At 29.9% G+C, this 18,104-nt stretch overlaps 1 long non-coding RNA gene across 2 annotated transcripts; it reads left to right on the top strand.

The window, feature by feature from the left end:
• Positions 1 to 15,296: 15,296 nt before the first annotated feature.
• On the top strand, positions 15,297 to 17,733 carry LOC132731781 (uncharacterized). Of its 2 annotated transcripts, XR_009625929.1 has the most exons (3): positions 15,297 to 15,321; positions 15,880 to 15,971; positions 17,643 to 17,733. It is a non-coding gene; the product is annotated as an uncharacterized LOC132731781 (long non-coding RNA). The 2 variants fall into 2 exon arrangements; XR_009625928.1 differs by having other exon boundaries at positions 15,299 to 15,971.
• The last annotated feature ends 371 nt before the right edge of the window (positions 17,734 to 18,104 follow it).

Raw genomic sequence — 18,104 nt, 5'->3', positions numbered from 1 at the left:
GGACTAAGTAAGCATTTTAACATTGACAGTTTAAAACAAAAGACAATAATTTATGTTTTGCCAACTCAGCATATAATATTTGCAACCCTTTTAACAATAAACGCGAATCAAAATAAGGCCGAAGGTCATCATAAGTACATTATTGTTTCAATATGATACTTCATCACTTTTATATTGACACGAGTAACACTGATGGCGACAAGTGGCTGTTACGGTTATTTTGGTTAAAATTAATTAGTAGAGAAAACTAAATTTTGAGATTTTTATCGTCGATATTGTTTGGTTTATTTGGTCAAAGTCATTAGAAGTCAGATAATAATGAATACATAGTATCCAATTTAATATAGCACTATCTAGTATAATACCTCACGTGATTTATTTACTTTATAGCATAATGTGACGTCATAGGGTATCAATTCATATTATTATAACACACGTGATATATCTACCATATAAACTTTTGTGACGTCAGAGTGGTACAATAATTAATAAAATAACATCGTTACTTGTAATCTCGTTACTAATCGGCTATTCCAGTGAGACCAAATTCCGGGATCTAGTTATTAGATGTCTTTTAAGAATACTGATTTGTTCGTTATAATGAAATAAAAATCACGCCCCACTGCGGATGACAGAACAAATTGTTCACGCTTCACAAAACAATGGCAACCTCGGCTAACACCTTGGTAGACATTATCTGTTTAGGGTAAACATTCCATTTTATCATCCTCAGCGATATTAGATATTTATAGCATTCACTTGCATAAAATAAAATAACTTTCTTTCCAATTAGCAAATCGTCCGAGAAACATTATTTATTGTTTAGTTATCTGTAAAACTGCTCTCAAAGAAATACTTCTTTATCATTAATTGTATACTGACTGCAACCATATTTTCACATTAACCGCCTTACTTGTTGCTTTATTGTTAATTGTTTATTGCTAATGTTCGTAATATATGAAAAGATTTCAAATATAATTGTAGTTTATAAAAATGACTTTAATTAACAGTATTGAGCAAACATAATTATTTTACTATTAATTCATATAAAGAACAATAGAAACAATATCAAATTTGATATGGAAAAATATGAAAATAGATAAATACTTGCTTATGAAGTATTTTTCACTGTTATGAAAAGTTATGAACTGTTCAACATTACATTAAGAAAGGGTTCGTCAACAATGCGCAAATTTGGAAACAAAACTGTCCCAACATATATGTAAATATCATTAAAGGAATTGTGTAAAACTTATTCATTTCGTAAAACAACGAAGGTGGATGTAGGGAGATGAAATATCAATCTTACTGACTGTCTTATCTATACTCTGGAGAACTATTACTATTGAATAGAGAATTCGAATACAAATAAGACGTGGAAATACCAAGACGAATGTTTTAACTTTCAGAATAAATAATTCAATACAAAAGCTAGGGTTGATAGAAACAAAGATTCCAGTTACAAAAGGGAGGTCCTTTAAGATAAATGTTACGAACGTTACATGAATACATTTTCTTATTATTACCCCTCACTTTTTTCGTAATGCTCATTTCCCATAGGCCTCTGGGAGTTATTTTTACTGTTAATGCAAGTGTACCACGTGACTTAGAATAACAGTATGATTTTCAAACTTAATTGAACATTACAAACTTTATTTATTTTTAAAAGGATAACATAGGGAGATATGCCATTACATAAAAATGTCTTACATCTTCAATTTAAAACAGTGAACATGAACGATAACATGTAAAAAAAGCCATTAAAACAAATGTGGAAGTCTGAAACATACTGGAAGCAAGAATCATAAATGACTTTAAAAAGCCGCTAATTATAATAATTGTAGAAACAAAGTTGTTACACCTTACCATTTTTTGTCTTTCATTAACTTTAGAAATATATGCATTCACACATAACACACCACAGGTATATATCCATTTTACAAACTACAAAATTCGAAGCCAGAAATACTGCTTTTTTCTTAAAATATATTTACTTTCGATGTCTTGAAATAGTTTCCAAAACGTTACTGATTCGCCATACAGTTGAACAAGTTGATCTTTTGCTTCTGTTGCTAAATTTTGCAAAATAGTACTTTTATAGCGATTTCTTTTTTTTTCGTATGTCGTATTTTAAAAAAAATCAAATAATAATTTGTAAAAAATTTGCTACATTTTGACATTCAGGGCTTTTTGTTTAAGGTGAACACTATCTGTCATGTTTTAAATCTACTATCTAAACATGATGAAACATATATTTGCCCATTCTAAAAGACAGGCTTAATGTGACTAAGATACAAAATTGTAAAACCTAAATTTGTTCAATAAAATGTTATGCATCAAATAATCTGGTGCCTAACAAATATTCTTTAGCATTACTTTGACTTTTATCACCATTTAAATCCTGGCCAAGTCTTGTATCTGATTTGACTTAACATTTGTATGGCAAGAGTGATGTCTGGTACATTGTTACTTGATTATTGATATGTGTCAATGGATCAAATACTTGCTAGACAGTGCATGTTTACGAAGTGATTTCACTTCTATAGGAACACATTAATATGTTCTTGTTAGTCCAATGGGTAAAGTTTCTTGAGCAGGGAATAATATCTCACTCTCTCCAACCATAATTATTTGAATTTATATAAAATCATTCATATGCATTTCAAAAGACGTTCAAGTTTCTAATAACATAAATATATCAGAAAGTAAATGTCAAGTGCGTGATGTTGTAGAGTTTGCAATCTAGTTCAATTGATATTTTTGCTTCTTGTATGCTTTATGTCGGAAAATGGGAACATAAATTTATTTAACTTGTACATGGTTCTTTTTTTTTTACATATATTCATATTGTGATGACGCAATAATATCAACTTTGTTCTTTAAAAGTCTTTTTAAAATGACAAAAACCTATTTGACTGTACATTTCTAACATGACTAAATATATCAAATCGGTTTTGTAAGTTTTGTTGTATTTAATGCCTGTCAACAGCTTTACTGTTCTTCTAACTCCTGGAAGTAATTCAAAAATATAGTTTCTCATAATATAACACAATTTCTAATTCGTAAATAAGATTTATTTATTCCTATAAGTTAATTTTCCAATTGAATATTGAGCACCAACTTTGCACCAACACAAATACCAAATACAATATCTAATTCGATATAGTTGACGCATATGCTTAAATGAGATTAATTGAACAGATGTGCTTTATTGAATTTTGCTTAAAATATTCACGGAAAAAGCTCCGTTAAAGACGACCGTCAAATCCACATCTTAGAATTTAAAATATTTAAATAGAAAATAACTTATATTTACTATTTTTATCACATGACCGTACAACTTTTCCGGTTCTCTTAATACATGTATATATGACACGTGGATTTTGACGTGACGTCATTTGTGTAACACAAGCAGCAGTTTTCGCTGTCAATAAGAACTCTGAATATGTCACAAGTTATGCTCTGAGATGGGTTTTGTTAAGTGAAAATTGGGATATTTTACCTCCGTGCAATTTCCACAGAGAAGGAATGTTTGTGCCAAGCAAAGGGCCATCAAGCCGACACTGTGTACTTTGGGCTCTCAAACCCTTGTACCCTTCCTCATTGTAGAGTCATTCCAATCATCAGCAACTACTCCAAAAGAGTGTTTAATACAAGATAGTCCTATATACTTATCTGAAGACGTTATACCCGTATTCCACTTGATTACCAACATCATTGTATCGCACCAGTTTCATTTCTAATATATTTTGAGCGATGTCAAGAATCTTACGGTTCTTTTAACACCTGTGAGTAATTTACAATAATTTCTCGTGATATCTCACAATTTCTCGTAACCTGTCAGTTATAAACAAAAGGATATGATGCCATACATTCAATGCTTTTGCTATATTCATATAATGCCGTTAAAATGATACGGCCTATTCGTACCAATATAGTAACGATCTGGCGGTATCTTGATATATATTCTATAACGATGTCCGTACAACATAAAGATATAATAGAAATATATATCTACTCTACATAGATCCATCAAATATTTGACATTTGACATAATGTATTTGTAACTTGATTTGTTTCCTGTATATCCTGGCAATATGTCATTCTCATGTCGTCTCTTGGGAATCGCATGAAAAGGACAATAGCATCGTTGTATGCCAAGAAATAGTTGTAAATATGTTATAATGCATTAAGAAAATGGTCAGTTATTCAATTAAGCAATTTATACCATTTATTATTAGAATGAGTGTGGTAAAATCTCAATCAATATAATGATTCAATAGCTGAGAATTATTTAATGGAATTCAATGTAGTAAAAATTTTTCCATTTATTCCATATAAATCAGATTATCGTTGCAAAAATGCAAATTATTGTCAGGCTTTCCTTGATAGTTTAAAAGAGATATGCATGGGGTAAGACAGATAGATTGTATATGCATAACAAATGCATGGAAACGATCTTTCAAGATTATACTGACTAATGAATTGGTCAAAATCTATAACACGGTGTTACAACAAATGAGAAAATAAATAAAAACATGTTTTCTTTTTATAATTATCATCAATAATGTTACCTATATAATTTAACTGATTTTAAGAAATCAAATGATATTTAAGAATATAATCAAATCGTGGGGAATACATCAAGAGAGTACAACCTTGTCTTCAATCATTAATTATCATAGTCTTAATATTTATTTCATGACTGTGATATTATATATGTAATATTACTTTTCTTATTTAGATGTTTAATGATTTTGTTTATATGCATATAAGTACATATGTATACAAGACACAATTGTTTATGGCAAAATACATGATCTTTGTGCCTAAATAAAATCTTGAATATTGTCCGAAAAAAAACTGCTATTCAGATCGCTTTCATCCTTCTCATTGAATTCTTTAAAAAATATATTGAATCTTTACGATTCTGTTCTTAATATGCACGTTTTAGGAGGCTCCCGGTTCTAGAATTTTAATTACTGGCACAAGTCATTTATTAACAGTGCAAAATGGCATTACATCCAGTTACTAAATTAAGCATTTCCCACATTTGAAAGAAAATTAATGAATAACGCCAAGTTCAATTAGTTTTAAATAATGTGTTTAAGTTAATAGAAGTTGTTCAGTATAGAACAATGTGAGTGTATTGAAGATCAAATGCTCCGCTGCATGTTAATATGGTCTATTATAAATTATAAGTATGGATAACATACTTATTCAATTAGAAACATTTAGAGAAACAGATAGAAAAAAGATGGTAAATACAAGTCAAGTTTAATAAGTTATTCTTAATTAAAGGAATCACATCCATGTATCACATATGTTTCATTTGTAATATATTTGATGCCTGCCAAGAACTTTACTGTTCTTCTAACTCCTTGGAGTAATTCATTATTAAAGTTTCTCATGACATAACACTATTTCTCATTTTTATTTAAGATTTATTCATTCTTTAAAGCCAATCTTCCAATTGAATATTGAGCACAAACCTTCCACCAACACACAATACTAATTAAAATACTGTTGTCGCAAATGCTTAAATGAGTTTTATTGAAATTGGTATAAAATATTCATAGGAAATGTTGTGATCAATGACGACCGTCAAATTTACATTTCATTAAATTCAATATTTAATTTACAAACATTTAACAATTTAGATGCCAAACAGTTTATATCAAATAGGTTTTAACATACATTTTTATAAGGTGGCTTCATATAAACAGAAAATACAATAACTCCTCAAACATTTGTAACAGCAAGTTATACATTAAACGTAACATTTTCCTATTACGAGTAATATAAGAAATGTTTAAATTTGTTTATTCGTGTTAAATTTCAGTCATAAATAATATAATTGGACATGTTTAAGTAACTGGTATCCTTGTATCATTCTTATAGCTGAATTGACAAATTCCTGTAATTGGATTAATTACTTGAATGATGAAATGGCAATTTCTTGATTTACTTTCTTATTGTTTTCATAACACAGAACAATAAGAAAATATAAAAGAAAATACAATTTAAGCTATATAGATCCATCAAATACATGACGTTAGACTGAACGTTTCTGTAACACGATTTCTTTTCTGTGTACGGTCTGACAATACGTCATTTTTTACATGGCTCAAGGGAAATGTTTAGAAAAAGCAAACTCTTTCATCGTATGCCAAGAAGAAATAGCAAATATGTCATAACGCATTAAGTGAATGTTCCATAAAATACTATTATGTTATTTATGTGATTGAAAAAATGAGTGGATGCTGTCAAACTTCAATCAAATTTTTGAAAGTGAACCAGTTTAAAGAATATTTATACAATATAGACTATATCAATCAATGTGACATACATGCACTATATGTTCAAATATTTTGCCAGGTTTTGATAAATATTGATGGAGATTTAATCATAAAATTTCGTTATTTCTATGTAAAGAAGTTATGTGTCACAAGGATTTTTGTTTTTAGTGGACAGAAAAAAACATAAAATATATGTATTAAAAATCGAGTATAGAGCCATATTTATTTTATAAGAGGAATTTAGGAAAGATTTACAGAAATAAATCAACATAGAATTAAGGAAAGCAATTATCACCTTTTAGTGATATACAACGTGCCTATATATGAGATGATAATTTTAGAAGATTGTTTTAATCTGATTCTTCATTAAGATGTTGTATATTAAAACTAATTCATGTCAAGTTAAACAATACAAAATAATTTATCCAAAATTTTTTCAAGTAACATTTTAACAGATAAAGTGTCGTTTTTGGATTTGCTTGAGTGTTATATATTTTTCTGATAGTCAGAGCTACGTTAGTACCGCCGCATTGCCTATGTCTTACATAAAGAAACAATATATTTTCGTACAGTCTACTGTACAGTAAATGATATATTATACATTTTGAATTTGTGGCGATTGATTAAATAGGCAAAGGACAAAACTTACACTCAAAATGATTCCATCTGTGTCTGAGCACCTCGTATACCTCTCGGGTACTGTCTTGTAAGCACATTAATTATCCAGATTATACATGTTGTAACACATTAATCTGTTACAATAGCTGACTTCTTTTCGTATATCAATGTATGATTTGTTTGTCTACACCTCCTTTCAAATTCATAGAGATTTATGACGCTGGCTTATACATAAAACAGAAAACAAACGCTTGTAAAATTAATAAATATCTTCCACAAATGAGTCTCTTCAATAAATTTCAATTTTTAGTGGGTTTTTTTTGCGACTTCACTTATAAATGTGTTATTCAAATTATTGCTAATTTACATGTTATGTAATTTCGTAATGTAGATTATGTCATTTCATTGTTATAACTTAATTAACATTTTCATTTCATATGAAATTTTGAAACTCTATTTTTAGTTTTTATAAAGCTAGCCATCTCCATTTTCTTCAGATCACTTTCAGTTGAAATCACATAATAAATTCGGGTGTGTTTTGTTATTGGAATAAACAAAAGTGAGCACATAGTTATACACTACTCAAAGATATGTTCTTCTATATGTACATCAAATCATCGCATAATAAGATCAATTTTATGGTACTACATGCCGCTGTTCAAATCAAAATGAATTAAATTGAAAACATTTAAAAGCAGTCCCTCAAGCTATTTGTACTCAAGCATTACAAAAAGTCAACAGCAAAACGAAATGTTTGATAAATTTCTTGACAGTCAGAAACCATTTTAGACACAAAGCCATTAGGTAAATGTCTATTGATGACAAACATAAATGACAGTTCTTTACTTTTCATAATATTTTAAGTTATCTTTTGAAAGATTACACGTAGCTTTGAATAAAATCTACCACATAATGTAAACAATTTCTAATGGATTTTGACACATTTAACTTTATATTGAAAGAAACATTTGACGTTAGAAGCTATTTTCACTGCTAGAAACGTAAAGCTTCTCTAAGATTTTTGCATTTGAATTTTCGATAAACGTTTGCTGTTCACTGAAATTTAACTTCCATTTGCACTGTATCAGAATTGCTTTTATGTAGTTCATAATAATTGTATTTAGTTGCCCATTTCGCCAGACCGTCATGTTTTATATTAAAGAAATAATAATAGAAATATATAAAAAGATTAAATAAAATTGTTTAATGAGAAAAAAACATAGTTATCCAAAGTATTTTTGAACTAAGAAAATATTTAAACATTGACAGTATAAGACAAAGGACAAGCAGTTATGTTTTACCAATGCTACATGTAATACTTGCAAGATACCCTAAACAATGTTATGTACAATATGATATTTCACCACATTTAAATTGACAAGAGTAGCACTGATGGTGACAAGTGGTGGTTACCGTTATTATGGTTAATATAAATTAGTAGAAAAAACTAAATTTTGAGTTGTGTAATTTTATATAGTCGGTATTGCTTGGTTTATTTGGTCACATTCATTAGGCGTCAGAAAATAATGAAAATAGAGTGTCCAGTTAGATATAGCATAATCTAGTTTTATACCTCACTTGATGTTTTTACTTTATAGCGTAATGTGACGTCAAATAATATCAATTAATATTATTATAACACACGTGATATATCTACCATATAGCCTTTTTTCAGAATATCACATGGCAACATCATATCTCGGCACCAAACGGCTCTTACGCTCAGACCTTATTCCGGGTTCTAGTCATTAGATGTCTTTCTTAAATACGGATCTGTTCGTTATAATGAAACATCTCACTGCCGATGACAGAACAAAATGTTCAAGCTTTACTCTCAGCTAACACCTTGGTCGACGACACGTGTTTAGGATAAAAATTTCGTTCTATTACTCTCGGCGGTATATGGTATCTAGCTAGAATCAACTGGCATAAAATATAAAACTTTCTTACCAATTAGCAAATCGTCTGAGAAACAGTACTATTTATTTAGTTATCTGTAAAATTGCTCTCAAAGAAATACTTCCTTGTCATTAATTGTATACTAACTGCTACCATATCTTCCCATTTAGCGCCTCAATTGTTTCTTTATTGATTTGCGTCTTGCTCGATAAGGGATGATTTTTATTCGGTCGGCGATTTCCTTCATTTGTATGCATTTGATATTTAAAGAGAAACGATCACTCATGTTTTTACTTCATTCTCAAGCTTTGACATCATCAGCTGAATCAATGATTTTACTACAAAAAATCTAAACAAAAACATTAATCAAAACAATATCAAAATTTTTGTTTTGTTAGATTTTATATTGAAAGGTATGAAAAAGGATAAATGCTTCTTTATGCAACATTTTACAGTTATCAAAACTCATGAATTGAATCTGTTTTAGTATTCATGTAAGGCAAAGTTATATTAAGATAATGTTTATTGATATTGTGCATATTTAGAAAAATCTGGCCAATAACAAAGGGATATATGAATCTTGTTCAAGGAAAATTGAAAATAAGACATGGAAATACCAAGATGAATGTTTTAAGTTTTCAGAATAAATAAAAATAATTCAATAGAAAAGTTTTCAATACAGCTAGGGTTGATAGAAACAAAGATTCCATTTACAAGAGGGAGTCTTTTTAAGATAAATGTTGCAAAAACACATTTTCATAATGCTTTATTTAAAACCTTCAAATGCATGAATGTCGCGTTCGAACCTAGAGCCCTTCGCATGTATTATAAAGTAATGTTTAAATTCAACCAACATTATGTCTCAAACCATTGTCCTCCACTTATAATTTACATGATTCATTACCATCATTGTAACATTAATTGCGAGGAATAAATATATAAAATTTAAATATCCAAGACTACTTGTTAGGGAATGTATATTTCATCAATGTATGACTATAATACAGTTAAATTTCATTATTAAGAAAATCGTGCTTTTTCATATTTGTCTGGAAAAGTAGAATTTGCAGTAATTTGCTCGGTTAAATAAAAACCTCATTTTTCAGTTGCTCAGCTATATAATCAATGGAACAGGGCAGACGTTTATGTTTATTTCTAAAAGAATAACATAGGGAAAAATGCTTTTAGTTAAAAATGTCTTAAACCTTCAATTCAAAACAGTAAATATGAACGATAATAAGTGAATAAAGTCATTAAAACAAATGTGGAAGTCTGAAACATACTGAAAAGAATAATGAAAAGATGCTAATTATAGAAATATCGTATAAATGACTGAAAGATTTAAATACATGTATAGAATAAATGCATGCATGCACACATAACACACTACTTTTATATATCCATTCTACAAACTTCAAAATGTGAAGCCAGAATTGTTTCTATTTTTCTCTAAATATTTTTATTGTTTGGTGCCCTGAAAATAGTTTCTTTCTTTATTAAATAATCTTGCGCCAAACAAATATTCTTTAGCATTACCTTGACTTAAATTACCATTTCAATCCTGACCTAGTCTTGTATCTGATTTGCCTGAACATTAGGGTGGCAAGAGATACGGCTATTTTCATTGTTATTTGTTACTTGATAATTGATATGTGTCAATGGATCAAGTACTTGCCAGACAGAAAATGTTCACGGTGTGATATCACTTCTATAGGAACACATTTAATAGGTTGTGTTAGTCCCATGTGTAACGTTTCTTTGAAGACTATCTCACTGTCTCACCATATTATTTGATTTGTATAAAATCATTCATCATTCAAAGACGTCCAAGAAACTTTGGGAAAGAGGATACATTCTACTATTTCCATATTTCATAAATATATTAGAAGTAAATGACGTATGTCTGCTGTGGTCATGTTTTTAATGGAGAGTTTGAAATGCAATTTAAGTCTAAGGTCAATTGCCTGTTTGAATGGTTATTGTCGGAAACCTAACTCAAGAACAGAACAGAGTATTGTATTTATAATTTTGAATTGTATATAGTACATATTCATACAAAATGATACAATACATTAATGAATACTGCTGTTTTAAATCCTTTATTTGTGGGCACAGGCTTATGCGTCCCCGTGCTTCTGCAGATGTTTATTCATGACAAAGTGCATCAAATTACTTATATGTTGCTTGTCTAGACATTCGTTTGATGTGATACAGTTTTAACGAGAGAAGGAACATAATGTTTTGACTTCAGTAACAATGTTTAACACAGTCCCATCTTGTGAAACTGTTGTATTGAAAAATAATGCTTTTCTCTGTAAAACTCAACCACGTTTAAACCCAGTTTATTGCATTTTACTATTCTGATACCCTTTTAGAATTTTGTAGATAAAATTTTGATCAAGGTAAAGACAATCAGACGAAGTGACATTGCATGTTTCATTGTTGACACACTTATCATTTGCTCACCCAAATTTCCAGAAACATTATTCTGATCATAAAAATGACAACAAAATGATGAAATGCTTTGCAACGCTTTTTGACATCAGTAGAATTCCTTTTAACCCATTTTCTTACAAGTATATACTATTCCATTCCTCTTAATTCTGTAGATGTATTCTAGTCGAACATTGCGGTAGTGATGTAACACCTTTCATTGACTTTCATTCACATAATAAATAAATTGAAAACGCTCTATCTCTCAGGATTCATACGCTGCTATCCGGAAGAATTCATAACCTAGAATAACATATAGTGAACAATCTAACTCTTCAAATAAACTAAAATACAAACCATTTACGTTTTTACAATCTTTCTATTATGTGTGTCAGTATAATGTTCAGACGACGGTGAAAATGAATGTTTTAAGTAATTTAATATTAATTTACATAGTTGATTCCTCATAATCTTAACATTTTTATAAATCACCACGCTTCAATTTCGGAACTCTGAAACATATAGGTATTCATAAACAATATATGTTTGATTATAGATATTAAGCCAGTTACTTTTAGTCATTCCAAAAGAGTGTTTACATGGTTTAATAAAAGACTCGTCACTGTCCTATATACTTTTCTGAAGACGTTATACCCGTATTCCACTTAATTACCACCAACCATATATCACAAAGGTTTCGTTTCTAATATATTTCGGGTGATGATAAGAATCTTACGGTTCTTTAAACTCCTAGGAGAAATTTACAATACTTTCTCGTGATATCGCACGTTTTCTCGTTTGATGTAAGATTTATTTGTTCTGTAAGCCAATGTACAAAATGAATGCTGATTTTACGAATTTATCCAAATATTGGAGAAAAAAATAAAAGAAATTAAACAAAGAATTAAAATTCTAATTCTATATTCTGTGCAATTTATCATAGGCATTTAAAGGTCTTAATGTATAGTTATTTTGAGTGAAATTCTCAATTGACAACCGTCAAAGTTTTATATTAGAATATGAGATTACTTCTAAAAACATTATTCAAATAAGTTTATTTATTCGATGCACCTGACAACAGAAATTAAAAAGAATTGCATACTAAGGCAATTGGGCCATTGTATTAAGCTCAACGCGATCGGTGTGAAATTGAGAATATGAAATTTGTTCTTTTTCTCGTTACCTGTCAGTTATAAACAAAATGATATGAAACCATGCATTCAATGCTTTTTTGCAATATTCATATAATGCGTTAAAATTATAAGACATATTCGTACAAGTACAAATTAATACGTATGTTGGCAATCTGGCGGTATCTTGATATATTCTATTACGATTTCATTACAACATAAAGAAACAATAGACATATATAGCTACACTACATAGATCCATTAAAATATTTGACATTTGACATAATGTATTTGTTACTTTATTTGTTTCCTGTATATCCCGGCAATATGTCATTCTTTATTCTCTTGGGAACCGTGTGGAAAAGCAGAATCTTTCATCGTATGCCAAGAAATAGTGGTATATAATATGTTATAATGCATTATGAAAATGGTCAGTAATTGCCCATTTAGCAATTTATACCATTTATTAATAGAGTGAATGCGGTCAAATGTCAATTAATGTAATGTATGAATAGTTGTGAAATATTTAATGGGATTCAATGTAATTCATAATTTACCATTATTCCATGGAAAATAGATGATCGTTACAAAAAGGCGAATTTTTGTCAGGTTTATCATTAGCATGAAATACGCCGATAGTAAAATATATATGCATAGGACATCTTTGCATAACAAATGCATGGAAACGATCTGTAAAGATTATAGGTCAAAATCTATAACATAAGTGTTACAATGAATGACAAATATAATAAATTATAAAAAATATCATTACAAATGTTACCTTCATTCTAACTGATTTTAAGTGATGAAATAATATTGAGTTAGCGAATAAGGTTAACTCGTGGGAAATACACCAAGAGAGTACAACATTGTCTGCAAAACTGCAATTCGGATTGTGTTCATCCTTGCCATTGAAATCTTTCAAAACATTTTTTTACGATTATGTTTTAATGTGCACGTTGTTAGGAGGCTCCCGGTTCTAGAATTTTAATTACCGGAATAAGTCGTTTATTAACAGTGCACAATGGCATTACAACCAATTTCTAAATTGTTCATTTCCAACATTTAAAAGAAAATTAATGAATAACGTCGAGTTCAATTAGTTTTAAATACTATGTTTAAGTTAAGAGAGATCGTTCAGTATAGAGCAATGTGCATGTATTGAAGAACAAATGCATGTTCACATGTTTAATTATATGTTGTAAGTATGGATAATATATGATTTGAACAGTATATATAATATTAATTGAATTGGATATAAGTAGTGAAACAAAGTTAATGATCGTAGTTACAAGTCAACTTCAATTAGTTATTATTGTATATAACTTTTTTTTCAATTTTAGAAACCACATTCCTATATCACATATGCTTCTTTTGAAATATATTTGATGCCTGTTAAGAACATTTCGGTTCTTCTAACTCATGGGAGTAATTCATACTTATAGTTTCTCATGACATAGCACTATTTCTCATTTATATGTTAGATTCATTGTTTAAAGCTCATTTTCCAATTGAATATTGAGCACAAACTTTCCGCCAACACACAATACTAAATTCAATATTGTTCTCGCAAATGCTTAAATGAGTTTTATTGAAATTGGTATAAAATATTCATAGGAAATGTTGTCATCAATGACGACCGTCAAATTTACATTTCAATATTACAAACATTTAACAATTTTGATGCCAAACAGTTGATATCAAATAGGTTTTCACATACATTTGATGAGGTGGCTTCATTTAAACAGAAAATACAATAACTCAAATATTTGTGACAGCAAGTTATACATTAAATGTAACATTTTCCTATTACGAGTAATATAAGAAATGTTTAAATTTGTTTATTCGTGTTAAATTTCAGTTATAAATAATATAATTGGACATGTTTAAGTAACTTGTATCCTTTGATAGTTTGTATCATTCTTATAGCTGAATTGACAAATCTAATTCCTACTATTGGATTAATTACGTGAATTGATGAAATGCAAATATCTTGATTTACTTTCTTATTGTTTTCATTACACAGAGCAATAAGAAAATATAAAAGAAAATACAATTTAAGCTATATAGATCCATCAAATACATGACGTTAGACTGAACGTTTTTGTAACACGATTTGTTTTCTGTGTACGGTCTGACAATACGTCATTTTTTACATGGCTCAAGGGAAATGTTTAGAAAAAGCAAACTCTTTCATCGTATGCCAAGAATAAATAGCAAATATGTCATAACGCATTAAGTGAATGTTCCATAAAATACAATTCTGTTATTTATGTGATTGAAAAATAGAGTAGATGCTGTCAAACTTCGATCAAATTTTTGAAAGTGAACAAGTTTAAAGAATATTTACACAATATAGACTATATCAATCAATGTGACATACATATATACTATATGTTCAAATATTTTGCCAGGTTTTGATAAATATTGATGGAGATTTAATCATAAAATTTCGTTATTTCTATGTAAAGAAGTTATGTGTCACAAGGATTTTTGTTTAGTGGACAGAAACATAATATATGTATTAAAAATCGAGTATAGAGCCATATTATTTTATAAGAGGAATTTAGGAAGATTTACAGAAATAAATCAACATAGAATTAAGGAAAGCAATTATCACCTTTTAGTGATATACAACGTGCCTATATATGAGATGATAATTTTAGAAGATTGTTTTAATCTGATTCTTCATTAAAGATGTTTATATGTAAAACTAATTTATGTCAAGTTAAATAATACTATATAATTTATCCAAAATTTCAAGTAAAATTTTAACAGATAAAGTGTCATTTTTAGATTTGCTTGAGTGTTATATATTAAGGACAAAAAAAAAATTTATAAAAAAAATTTTGTATTTTCTGTTTATATGAATTATTCGTTTAATTCCGTTATGACGTCGCTTCCGGTAATTTTATTATGTTTTGGTAGCACACCACAGTAATGTAAGCCACAGCTTCGAATGGCCAGGGAGGATTTCTTGGATATAGTGAATATTCTGGATTTAAATGACTGGTTGTCTTTAAAATGCATTTTCAGCATAAAATTTGTTTTTGTGACATCTAATATGATCACTGGCAAATTCGAAAACATGGCCAGAAATCACATGCTGTTGATTATGAATGTCAAGGCCGCCATTTTTTGTAAACATTGCTTTTATACAGCATGCACGGTAAAAAGAAGTCATTTTACAGGGGGGTACAAACTTTTAGCAGTAGCAAAAAATCTACAAGGTTGAGGACTAGTTTCTTTGTGATATTTTGCATGTATAGGGAGTTGCTAAAGCAGAGACGGTGTTCCTTTAGCCTGTATATTTGCAGATATTTTTTGCCAGAGGGTCGAAATGTGTTGTTTTGGGTCTCGGGCCACTGTAGATTTTGGGCTTCAACGGAATGAATTGCAAATTTTTTGACTGCCTGCCTATTGCAGATGGGATAATTTCTTTGTAGATTTGCAATCTTATGTCATATATGTTCTCAACAAAATGTGTTTTCTTTTTCCAGGTTGTGTAGTTTGGTATCAGAATTATTAGAAGTATTGCTTGTAGGACATTGACGGCAGGAACTTGAAATTAACTGTGGAGTGCTACCTTAAGGTAAAATGATTTTTTTCAAACCTTGTTTTTTCTCATTTAACTTTGTGTAAAGGCTCTATCATACACACTGACCAAAATGATGGTGAAATTTCATAAAAATATTTGTCACAGAGCTTGAAAGTTAGGTTTAAAAAGGGGAGGTAACTCAAATACATGAAAACCTAAAAGTGAAATGTATGAAAGGTGCTGTGTCTGCCATGTGTCTTAAGTCATAATGACTACTTATTCCAGGAGAGACAGCTGTGGGAGAGTGAAAATATTCACATATAGAGCTATTCGGTTGATATTTTCCAGATTTTCCAAACTTTTTTGGTGGAAAAAGGCATGTTTTTATTGCATTTCAGCTGTACATGTAGAATATGGCCATCGGGCGTGTTCCATGTGATGCGAAATATTTGTGCGAAGGGATATGTTTGCTTGAAATCATTTACAGGTGCAAATGGACGTTAGAGCTAGGTTTTCGGGTTAGATTTTGACCATTTTGGAGTTGGGCATGCAAGATTGAATAGTCGGAGAATTTGGTTTTCAGGGTGTCGCTTGGTGAATTTCGATGCCCTGGGCCACCAACATTGATAGATCTACAATGCTCAGAGGGCCATGATAAGTGCTGTGTCTCTTTGAATTTGACTTTACATAAAACCTTTATGAAAATTGTGCGTGCTAATTGGACTATATACTGTGCAGGATTGAAAAAAACATAGCACATTTTGGTGCCTGGCAAGAACATAATCTGTTGTATTTTTTGCCTTATATGAAGCATGAAGCCATATATTCTTAAACTGTATGCCAATTTGTTGAATATTTCTTTCATATTAGATGTTATAAGGACATATTTGAACATTTTGATTGTATAGATGGTATAAGAACCAGATTGTGTACACTTTACATTGGGAATACTTTCTTATTCTACATGTACTGAAAAAGGCTTGCCGAGTGCTGAAAATGGGATGAACAGCATAGTTCATTTAAGGCATAGATAATGAAAAAACAAACAATTCCCAGCAAAAATTTTCTTTTTGTTTATTGAAATATGCATGAATTTGTAGAAAAAGTCCATATAAAGGTCATCAATCAATGTTATGATGCCCCTTAAGGTAGCACACCACAGTAATGTAAGCCACAGCTTCGAATGGCCAGGGAGGATTTCTTGGATATAGTGAATATTCTGGATTTAAATGACTGGTTGTCTTTAAAAATGCATTTTCAGCATAAAATTTGTTTTTGTGACATCTAATATGATCACTGGCAAATTCGAAAACATGGCCAGAAATCACATGCTGTTGATTATGAATGTCAAGGCCGCCATTTTTTGTAAACATTGCTTTTATACAGCATGCACGGTAAAAAGAAGTCATTTTACAGGGGGGTACAAACTTTTAGCAGTAGCAAAAAATCTACAAGGTTGAGGACTAGTTTCTTTGTGATATTTTGCATGTATAGGGAGTTGCTAAAGCAGAGACGGTGTTCCTTTAGCCTGTATATTTGCAGATATTTTTTGCCAGAGGGTCGAAATGTGTTGTTTTGGGTCTCGGGCCACTGTAGATTTTGGGCTTCAACGGAATGAATTGCAAATTTTTTGACTGCCTGCCTATTGCAGATGGGATAATTTCTTTGTAGATTTGCAATCTTATGTCATATATGCTCTCAACAAAATGTGTTTTCTTTTTCCAGGTTGTGTAGTTTGGTATCAGAATTATTAGACGTATTGCTTGTAGGACATTGACGGCAGGAACTTGAAATTAACTGTGGAGTGCTACCTTTGCACTGATGAAGGCATATAGCCGAAACGTTTGCAATTAAATATAATTACTAAATGTTCGTGTTTGTGTGGCTTGTCTGATTATATATTAAGGACAAAACTTACACTCAAAATGATTCCATCTGTGTCTGAGCACATCAAAAAAATGTCTCGTATACCTCTCGGGTACTGTTTTGTCGAAGAGTAATCTTTCACCATGGTACTTGATATATAATAAATGAGTTGTGGTACAATGAATTAATAGCTCTGAACGGAATATTTACATATTTCAGAACTAAATCACAAACGAATGCTTATGATGATCGTATAAAATGAAATATATGCCAGGGTTAATGGGAGCAATAAATTATTTTACAGTAAGTTAACGTAATAAT

Source organism: Ruditapes philippinarum, unplaced genomic scaffold (assembly GCF_026571515.1).
Source record: "Ruditapes philippinarum isolate M1 unplaced genomic scaffold, ASM2657151v2 ctg1939_1_1_1_1, whole genome shotgun sequence".
Lineage (NCBI taxonomy): Eukaryota > Metazoa > Mollusca > Bivalvia > Venerida > Veneridae > Ruditapes > Ruditapes philippinarum.
This window is presented reverse-complemented; position numbering and strand designations above follow the sequence as displayed.